The following is an 11,307-nucleotide window of genomic DNA, read 5'->3' on the forward strand; positions in this document are numbered from 1 at the left end:
ACAAATCAAATCCTCTTGTTTCATACCTCCTTACCACACACATCAGAAAGCAGTGAATATTTTTAGTGTATTCCCTGTCCCCAAAAAAGATGAGATCTTCAAGACTTCTATGTACAACCAGGAGAGGATAACATCGATAAATAGAACCTTTTAAAGATGTGTATCAAAAACTTCTCCAACAGTGTAAAAATAAAACCTACTGACTTGGAAAAAACATTTGGAAATGGCATCTCAAGTAAGGGTCTCACAACAAAAGTTTGTAGACTACTACAGGGCCTCCACAAGAAAGAGTGATAAAAAAATTACAAAATGGGCAAAAGACATGGAAAGAATTTTTACAGAGGAAGACATTTGAATGGCCAACAGACACATGAAGAAATGCTCCATATCCCTAGAAATAAGAGAGATGCAAATCAAAACCACAATGAGATACCATCTCACTGCAGTAGCAATGGCAAAGTTTAACACCACTGTGTGGATCATAACAAACTGTGGCTGACTCTGAGAAGAATGGGAATACCAGAACACTTGATCATGCTGATGAGAAACCTATACTTGGACCAAGAGGCAGTCATCAGAACAGAGCAAGGGAATACAGCATGGTTCAAAAATGGGAAGGGCGTTCGCCAGGGATGCATCCTATCTCCATACCTTTTCAACCTATATGCAGAACAGATTATCCGGGAGGCTGGACTCTATGAGGAGAAATGTGGGGTCAGGATTGGTGGAAGATCTATCAACAATCTGTGTTATACAGATGACAAAACCCTGCTTGCTGAAACTGAGGAGGACCTGATGTACTTACTGCAGAGGGTCAAGGACTGCAGCCTTCAATATGAATTGAGGTTCAATGTCAAGAAGAGAAAGATTCTCACCACTGGGCTGACTGGCAGCCTCAGGATGGATGGTGAAGAGATTGAGATTGTTCACAGCTTTAGTTTGCTTGGTTCTACAGAAAACACTCTTGGCACCAGTAGCCAGGAAATGAAAAGGCACATTGCCATGGGTAAGTCTGCTGTTAAGGACCTCTCCAAAGTACTGAAGAGCATTGGTGTCTCTCTGGAGACAAAGGTGTGTTTGATACAGGTCATGGTCTTCACAATCACTTGTTACACATCAGAGAGTTGGACAATGACCAAGAAGGATAGAAGGAGAATTGAGGCCTTTGAGCTGTGGTGCTGGAGAAGAGTATTGACAGTACCATGCACTGCTAGGAAAACAAATAGATTCATCCTGGAAAGGGTTAAACCGGGTGGCTCCTTGGAGGCAAGGATTCTGAGGCTCCATCTAACATACTTTGGACATGTTGTAAGGAGAGCCTGGTCCTTGGAGAAGGACACCATGCTTGGGAGGGTGGAGGGACAGCGCAGGAGGGGAAGGCCCTCTATGAGGTGGATTGATTCAGTGACTGAGGTAATCGGGATGGGGGTGTCAGAGACAGTGCGACTGGCACAGAACAGAGCAGAGTTTAGCACTGTTGTACATAAGGTCACTATGAGCCACAAGCGACTCGAGGGCACATAACAACAACAACAACAACAGAAGTGTTAAAGAGAGGATGTAGAGAGATCAGAACTCTCATATGCTATTGATGGGATTGTAAAATGGTACACTCACTCTAGAAGGCCGTTTGATTTTTCCTCAAAAAGCTGAACATAAAAATTCCACGAGACCGAGCTATTCCACTGCTAGGAATATACCCCAAGAGAAGGAGAACTGAGGCACAAATGGAGATTTGTTCTCTGATGTTCTTAGTAGTCTTATTCACAAATAGCAAGGAAATAAAAATGGTCTAAATGTCCATCAACAAATGGATTGAGAAAATGTGGTATATTCACATGATGGAATGCTATGCAACCTTCAGGAACAACAATTTCAAAAAATACTATACACATGGGAAAGGCTAGAGAGCATTATGCTAAGTGAACTAACTCAGTCTCATAAGGACAAACACTGCCTAGGAACACTATTGTAAAAATAGATAACTAGTAAGATGTGTATAAAAGTCTAAAGGTGGAAAGGGAGAGGAAAAGGGAGCTGTAAGATTGTGTGTGTGTGTGTGTGTGTGTGTGTGTGTGTGTGTGTGTGTGTATCAAGGAGTCACAGAGTTTGGTGGGAGGAGGGAGGGGTGAAGGAATTAGGAAAGGTCCAGTGGAACCTAAAAAAGATGTGATGATAGTGGGCACAGATCATTGGTGATTGGTTTTAGAAACACAGTGTATGGGAGTAATTGTATGAAAAATAATGTGAATATAGGAATATGTGAAACACTGTGTATACAAATTTTGTATGCAAACCAATATAAAATTAAAAAAAATACTAAAAAAATCTTATCAGTATGTCTATAAATAACACATGGTAAAATATTTAGACAATACATAAAAATGTAAAGAAGAATCAAAGGGGATTCAAATTTCATCTGTTAGAACGAATAACCATCAGCATGGTGATAACCATTTTAATGCATATATTTTCTGTTTACAAACATACTCAATTGTGTAAATGAGATCATGTTATCTATATAATCATGAAATAGTATTTTTATTTTATTGAAAGCATCTACTTTTTTTATGAGGATTGAAGATTATTGGGAAGGTTGGACAGTGTGGGGCTCACAGCTCAGAGGCAGAGAGGAGGTGGGGCCCTTGGACACACTGTCCACACAGCTTCTCAGTGGGAGGATGGGAAGAAGGGCAGCAGTCAGGAGGTGGGGTGTGGCCCAGCGTCAGGCTTTGGAGAAAGATTGCGTAGCTCATTAAATGAAATCCTGGTACCCATTCTCCTTCTTTTTCTTTTTTGCACTCTGCCCTGGGCAACTAGGCTGTCTGTCCAGCACTTGAACTGGTTATTTACCCAGCTGCTGTTAGGAATGGAGCAGGGGGTAAAGGAGGAACATGGAGGGAAAGTCTGGAGTGACCTCAGGTGCTAGGGTTGGGCCATAGGGGCCTGGGGAGGGAGCTGTTCCTCACATCCCACTTCCCTGGTTAAGATATTTTGGTTTTTGCTGACAGGGCTACAGGAAATGTTCATGAGTGTAAACCCCAAAGGCCAAAACTGTTTTCCTGGGTGGCCTGGAGGTCACATCCATACAGACAGCTGGACGGTGCTTTCTACCCTATTGTCTCGGAGTTTCCTCAGATCCAGATGTGGAAGAGTCATCAGAGCCCAGCTTGTGGTGGCCGCCCAGGTCAGCCTCCTCGATGACCTCCTCACACACCAGCACCACCTCTTCCTGGTCCTACTCTGACTTGTTGAGCCAGGCAGCGTCCTCTCCAGGTCCTTGTAGATGAAGTTGTAATTGAGGAAGGCGTAGTACTTGCCTTGAAGTCACAGGCAGTAGACCCACAGAGCACAGAAAACATGTCCACAAAGCCGGTGAAGGTGAGGTTCCCATTTCCATCCTCCGAGGAGGCATCCACCACCCTCTCCTTCAAGGGAGAAACCCATGTCTTCTGGATGATGAGGCTCATGGCCACGTGGATGATGGGCTCTTCCTGTGGTCCATGGGGACAAGCTTGGGGACCACCTCAGAGAACTGAGCATGGAGCTTAGGTATGTCTTTGTTACTGAAGAAGCTGTAGTCCTGGAAGTTGTCTAGCTGCCCTTCAGTGAAGATGATCTGCTCATTTCCCATTGTGGCCACAGGTCATGGCTGGTCTGCTGGGCACCAGTAGCACCCAGAGCATCCAACAGTGCCAGCCCCTCTCCCCATGCTGTCCAGCCTGCCATCTAAATTTACAAATGTTACCTAAACTGTTTTAAAATTTAATAATATTTTATCCTAATATAAAACAAAAATGAATGTTAAATACACATACCTACAGTAAAAGGTGTGAAAGTTGGACCCATGTAAAGTCAGATACTCTGTTAGAGAAGAAGACTCTGATTTTTTTGCCAGTAAGGAATAGAGAGCCCTGGAAGTCCAGTGTGTGGGCAGTTGCACTAGTAATCTAAAGATGGCTCCTCTCTGGTTGCTCCAGTCCTAGAATGTCCTGGGGAGAAATATGGACAAACTCTTGCCATGGAAATCGCTGTTGTTAGATGTCGTCGAGTCAAAAGTACAACTCATAGCGACCCTATGAACAATGTGGATCTGAACCTCATCCTATCCTGTGCCATCCTTACACTTCCTGACACACAAGAGCCCATTGTGGCAGTCACTGTGTCAACCCACCTGGTCTCCTTCACTGACCCTCCACCCTTCCCAGAATCATGTCCTTCTCTAAGGAATAGCCTCTCCTAGCAACATGCCCAAAGTATGTGAGGCAAAGCTTGCCTCATTCTTGCCTCCAAAGAGCACTCTAGCTGCACCCTCTCCAAGATGTATTTGTTTGTTCTTTTGGCCGTCCATGGGATATTCAGTGCTCTTATGAAACAGCAAATCTCAAAGTCATCAATTATTCTCCTGTTGTCCTTATTTATTGCCCAAAAGAAGAAGTTGGATTCTAGAAGATATATTGTTTTGATTTAATTGAAAGTAGGGCATAAACTGTTGGTAATTTTTTATTTAGTTAACAATTTAGTTAACAATCAAGTGTAAGCTTGGTCATTTTGATTTCTTAACAATCAGCCATGGGCTGGAAGCCTCTTATTTAAATAAAAGCCAATCAGGATAGTGGGTGGGCCTTTGTATGTAAAGTCCCTTGAGTCCTGCCTAAGAGTCTCCAGTTTGGAGCCTCTTGTGTGAAGCATTTGGATTCTGGGAAGTAGGTGTTAATTACATTTGAGGAGAGCATTGTTCTAAGTGGTACTTGTCTGTCAGTTTGCTGTACCGAGATAACTTAGAGTTGCTGTGATACAGAAAGCTGTGCCACAGGTGTGTTAAATGCCGCAAGGGTCACCCATGGTGGACAGGTTTTGGTAGAGTTCCCAAATTAAGACAGACTAGGAAGCAGAATTGGCCATCCACTTCTTAAATAACAGGACTTTGAAATTGTATTAACACTGTTGTTGATTGTCATCGAGTCAAGCATGACTCGTGGTGACCCTTTGAATAAGAGGCCTGAAGCCTTTCTATAACTAGCAACATTCACCTAAGTTCATAGAGTTTCCAGAGGCATGTTGTTTAGGAAGTGGATGCCACTCCCACTTCCAAACATTAGAGACATGCAAATTACAGCCTCTGGAAACTTACTGGAAGGTTAATTATAAGTAGGTTTCAGCTCAACATCAATGAGTGAATATGTGTGAATGAGTGACAGAACAATAGAAAAATGGTTGGACTACACTCTGTCAAGTGCAGAGAAACTTGTGAGACTAAGAAAAAGGAGGCCGTTCCATTGCGTCCCCACTCTCATGGATTTCACTATGTTTTCTATTGAAGAATCAGTGACATAAAAAGAGAAATTAGAGCATTTGCTTTCCCAACCACAGTTGATACATCAGAATTTGGTGGCTTGGAAAAAAAAAAAAAGGCCCCATAAAACTATAAATAAGAAATGAGCAAGGCAAAAAAACCCTGTCATCCCTCACTTTATAAACCTTACTAATTTGCAATGTGTTCTCTGCACCAGAACATTTTCAGGTAATAAATGCAGCCAATTATGGAATAAAGAACAAATGCAGTCAATTATGAGATAAAAAAAGAACAAAAAGCTGGATATTTTAAATGTAGACTTGATGAGCTCCTTAAATGACAAAAACAATGTTGTTAACATTTTATACTAGAAACAAAATTGCCCCTTTGAACATTCTGTAAAGTTAGTGATTGTATTGTGTTGGGTACATAACACTGAGAAACAAAGACAGTGGTAGACATCGCTGAAGTCCTGTCAGAGGGGGAAAAAAGCCAAACCACAAGCAATACTGCTTTTCAGTGTTACAGCATCTTGGACTAAGACTTTTCCCACAAACATGAAGAGTGATTAACATTTCTTCTGCAGAATTATACTTTTGCCTGACAAAGAGATGCATCTCTAGATACGGCTCAGTTTGCTCTTTTCTTTATATCCATCTGGTACCAGTATGAATAAATACCAAAAAAGAGTTTCTTTCCCTTGAATGTTTTGCCACAAGCACATATGGCACTGAAATATTCAACGCATCGAGTAACTTTTTTTTAAGCTGATTTATCCCAAGACATTTTATCCGAGGGCACAAAAGTAATGATGAATAAAACTGATGCCTCAGTAAAAGTTCAGGCAATTGTATCAAGTGTTTCTAGAGGTCCGGGTATCCACCAACATTATGCATTTCCAGAAACAAACAAATGGCAGATTCATTTAAGAATGGTTGTGGTGAAAAAAATGAAATAATGTGCGTGATGTAATGCAATGAGCCCACATAACACTTTTGCCATATGCTGAAAGAAGGGGGTTGTCTCAAGAAGTACTTGGTGCTTTTCAAACTGAGTCCATTACTCTACTGCTGGAGCAATATTTTCACTTGAAAAGAACAAATAACAGACTATTCGGATCTGTGTATTATTTGGCTGACATTGTCTCAAAAATTAACAAAATGCCAGACTGACAGCATTTGTTGACAGGCATAATATTTTAAAACTAGTACTTGATAGTAGTTTGACAGTTCTCCAATATTTACAAACTTTTCTGATGAGATAAATTTAAATATTGAGAAATATTACTTAAAAATATGATTTTTTAACTACTTTAGTAGTATTAGTATTTAGTAGTGTTAGTATTGAGAACTGCACATCTCAGTGGGCCAGTGTTTCCTAATGCGTGCTCTTACAAAATCACAAATGCAAAAACTACGAGATAGATCGGTGGATTTTTAAAGTGACAAAGTACAAAAAGGTTTTTTTTAAGGTTTCATCCCACAGTGGTTGATTCCCTATAAGAGTTGACACTCTTTGAGCTTTAACTACCTACTGTTTTCTGAGCTCTGGTGGCCGAATGGTAAGAAGACATGTAGTTTGTTCTGCAGGAGAAGGATGAGCAATCTCCTCCCGTGTAATTAACTGTCTCAGAAAACCTGCCAGAATGTCAGCTATGTGTGACTCAAAGGTACACAACAACAACAACCCACTGTAGGGTCAGCTGTGGGTCAGTTCTGACTCCACAGCAGACAACAACAACTATTATCTTAAAATAAATAAAACATTTGGCTTGGCTGACCTTAAAAGCCACCATATAGCTATGGTGGATAGAAGAGTCTCTAAGTATTCTGACCACCTGTCCACTCCAATGAGCATTTGGCTCTCTAGGTACAAACACTCTCTTTTCAGAAACCACCTTATCATCCCCTGAGTGGCCGTGTCTGGTTGTACCTTCTTTTTCATTCTACCCTTTGATATAAATATCAAAGGTAATTAGTAAAAGGCTGAGAAAAGCTTTGTCTAGGGACAGAAATTACTCAGAGGAAGAGAACAGGGGAAGATTGGAAAAAATAAATTAAGGCTGGGAGTATATTTTCTGGAATATGTTACAAATCATTTATAGAGAGTCACTCTAACAAAAAGGATCAATAAATCATCACTTCTGTCTAGTATAAGTTGTTTTCAAATCACATGAAAGCTGTTTTAGATTGTAATTGATTGACACAATAGAAGCAGGTCATTATTATATATGCCTTGGTAGCATCAGGTTGTGCGAACCTCCAAATAATTTCTAATTGGATCAGCTGCAACCAGTTCTTCTTTCTTCTTAGAGCACAATACATGAGGTTAAGATAATTTAATTTCCTCTGAACTATTAACAAAGATAATTGTCTTCAAGTTTGGAATAAAGGAAAAATCCCATTAAATAAGCACCTGAAGGCCTAAGAATACTAGCTGAACTCTTACTCACTAGAGATAGAGCCCAGCCCTGTAGAATGTCTTACAATATGTACCTTTAAGATGCTTAATCCACCAGATAAGGGGCTCTGGTGGCCTAGTACTAAGAACCTACAATCCCAAAGGCACATGGTTCAAATCCACCAGCTGATCCATGGGAGAAAGATGGTCAATCTCCTCGCATGTTATTGCTTCTTAAAACCCACTGGTTTTATGGGTTGGTTCCAACTTGGAAACACACAGCAAAACAACAATAACTATCCACTAGTTAGTATACATTAGAGAATGTGAAGAATAAATGAGTGATAGGGGAAAAAAGCTTTTGAGAAGACCCCAGAATTATGGCATTTATTACAAACACTAGCCCCTCAGCCTGCAAGTATTGACTCCCTTACTTTCTGATGTGTAGTAACAGCATTGATGCCTTTGAGCTGTGGTGCTGGAGAAGAGTATTGAGAATACCATGGACTGCTAGGAAAACACACAGATTTGTCCTGGAGAGGGTTAAACCGGGTGGCTCCTTGGAGGCAAGGATTCTGAGGTTCCGTCTGACTTACTTTGGACATGTTGTGAGGAGAGACCGGTCCTTAGAGAGGGACATCATGCTTGGGAGGGTGGAGGGACAGCGCAGGAGAGGAAGGCCCTCTATGAGGTGGATTGATTCAGTGACTGGGATAATTGGGATGGGAGTGTCAGAGACAGTGCGATTGGCACAGGACAGAGTGGAGTTTAGGCCTGTTGTACATAGGGTCGCTATGAGTCGCAGGCTACTCGACGGCACATAACAACAACAACAACAGTAACAGCACAGAAACAGTCAAGAATTTGAGTGAATCAGAAAAGTATCATGTTCAAGGGAAGACAGGGGAAAGTAATAGGGCTTTGTGGATGATTATAAAGAGCATATATATATGACTTCTAAGAAATGACTGTAGTTATGGAAAGGCTTCAAGTCTTTCCTTCATGGAGTCTCTATTGGATAGTGCTCAACTTGACAGCAATCAACAACAAAAACAATAATATATGACTTCATAACTTCCACTTAGTGCTTTATAAATGTTAATATCCTTTTTCCTAGCCTTTTCCTACCTGGTTCCAGTGACCATGAGCACCAGGTATGTGTGAGATATGAGCACCTCCACAAGCCCACAGGCATAGAGTCCCTTCTGTGCTCACTCCTCACTCTCAATGCATTTTCCACGTCACCCTCTTTCTCCATAACCCTGACATACTCATTTTTTGATGTACCACAATTCTAATGAAAATATGTACTAAAAAACCAATTTTGTAGATTTTTTAACCAACTTTCAGTTTCAAATTTACAAAGTCATGAGCTTGAAAAATCAGCCAGAGCCAGAATTAAATACAAAAAAGCATTTTATTTCTTTATTTAAAAAAAAATCCAATTCATTAGGAGCACCTAAAAAAAGAGTCTAACTTCTTAGCTCCAAGTTGTTCACAAGGGATTTTGTGGCCTCAAGTCTAGACTTTTTGCATTCATATCTGTGCTATGTACTAAGATATGAAGGTAGAGTCAACACGGCCCTTGAAAGTAAAGAGAATAATGTAGAAACCTCAAGGTTTCCTACAGAGAAGTGAATTTAGCTTGATATGATATGAACATCAGAAAAAAAGTTTTGGGTTTTTTCAAACACAAAATAAGGCTAGGTGATAAATATGTTTTGCTAACCAAAGCGTAAACTATTGCTATTGAGACACTCCAACTCCCTGCTATTCTTCAAGGTTTCTTCTGAGAAGCTTACAGGAGGAGGCAGCCCGTCCTTCTCCTGAGGAGCATGTGGTGGATTCCAGCGACTGAAGTTTTTTTGGTTTAGCAACCTAGTTTGGTACACACACTTCATCACCAAAGGCTTCAAATAAAAAACAGTAGATTTTATGATCTGCAGTATTAAACCCTGTCTCAAATGATTGCAAAAAAATAGAGAAGATTCTTATAGGTAGAAAAATCTATCATGGAAGTATTAAGTTCTTGGTAGTTTTGATGGGGTGATATTTAAAAATTCAAAATTATCCAAACACATCAGTATAATTATAAAACTGACATCAGTTTTCTCCAGCTTGCAAAACTATATATTTTGCCTTTATAGTGGTTGTTGTTATGTGCCTTTGAGTCACTTGAAACTCATAGTGACTCTATATACAACAGCTCTGAAGCCTGCACTATCCTGAACCAGTCTCACTGACTCTGACACACTTAACTCCATTGCCCTAATTACTGTATGAATCCGTGTCATTTGGGGTCTTCATCTCCTCCATCCTTCCAAGCGTGATGTCCTTCTGCAAGGATTGGTCCCTCCTGGCTACATGCACAAAATATGAGTTGCAGCTTCAAAATCCTAGACTCCAAGGAAAAAATTTGTTTCACTTTATCCAAGACAGACCTATTTGTTTCCTGTGGTCCATGGTATGTTCAGGACTCTTCTCCAGCACCACAACTCAAAGGCATCAATTCTTCTGTCATCCTTAGTCTGATCTCTGATGCATAGCAAGTAATTACTAATACCATAGCCTGGTTCAGGCACACCTTAGTCTCTAGACTGACATTGTGGCTTTTCAATACTCTGGAAAGGTCCCTGACAGCAGATTAGATTTACCTAATGCAATTCCTATTTTGATTTCCTGACTGCTGGTGCCAAGAGTGCTGACTGCAGGGCTGAGCATACTGTAACTGTTAACAACCTCAGTCTCTTTTCCATCTATCATGGTGCTATCAACTGGCCAAATGGTGAGAATCTTTGTCTTCTTGATGGTGAACTTTAATCCATATTGAAGTCTATAGTCCTTGACCTTCTGCAACAAGATATTTAGGTCCTCCTCAGTTTCAGTAAGCAAGGTGGTATCATCTTCATAACATAGGTTGTGAATCAATCTTCCTCTAATCTTGATGCCACATTCCTCCTCATAAAACCCAGCTTCCTGATTAACCTTCATATAGTTTGAAAAGGTATGGAAACAGGATGCATACATGATTCACTCCTTTCCTGATTTTGAACCATGCAGTGTTTCCTTGGTCTGTTCTCAGGACTGCTTCCTGGTTTGAGTATAGGTTTTGCACGAGCACAGTCAAATGTTCTGGGATTCCCATTCTCCTTGAGGTTAATCACAATTTGTTGTGATCCACACAGTCAAATGCCCTTGCATAGTCAATGAAACAGAGATAGATATCCCTCTGGTACTCTTGGATTTCTGCCAACATCCATCTGGCTTTGGTGACAATGTCTCTAGTGCTACAGCCTCTTCTAAATCCAACTTGTATTTCTGGTATTTTTGGTATTTCTTGTATTTTTGGTTCTCTGCCAATATCTTGTTTCTGTCGTTTCTGGATAGTCTTCAGCAGGATTTTGCTTGCATATGATATGAGTGATATTGTTCCATAAATTCCACACTCTTTTTCAGGTTACCTTTTTTTTTGGAATGGGAATAAATATGGATCTCTCTTCCAGTGGGTTGGCCAAGTAGTTGTCCTCTAGATTGCGTGTCACAAACTGGTGGGCACATCAAGGGCAGCATCTGTTGAAATATGTCAATTGGTATTCCATCAATTCCTGGGG

General features: G+C 40.6%; 1 pseudogene; it reads right to left on the reverse strand.

Annotated features, from left to right (window-relative positions):
- Positions 1 to 3,115: 3,115 nt before the first annotated feature.
- On the reverse strand, positions 3,116 to 3,634 carry LOC102870290 (annotated as a pseudogene).
- Between the last annotated feature and the right edge of the window lie 7,673 nt (positions 3,635 to 11,307).

This window comes from Elephantulus edwardii, unplaced genomic scaffold (assembly GCF_000299155.1).
Source record: "Elephantulus edwardii isolate Elephantulus edwardi_28Jun2011 unplaced genomic scaffold, EleEdw1.0 scaffold00111, whole genome shotgun sequence".
In the NCBI taxonomy this organism is placed as follows: Eukaryota; Metazoa; Chordata; class Mammalia; order Macroscelidea; family Macroscelididae; genus Elephantulus; species Elephantulus edwardii.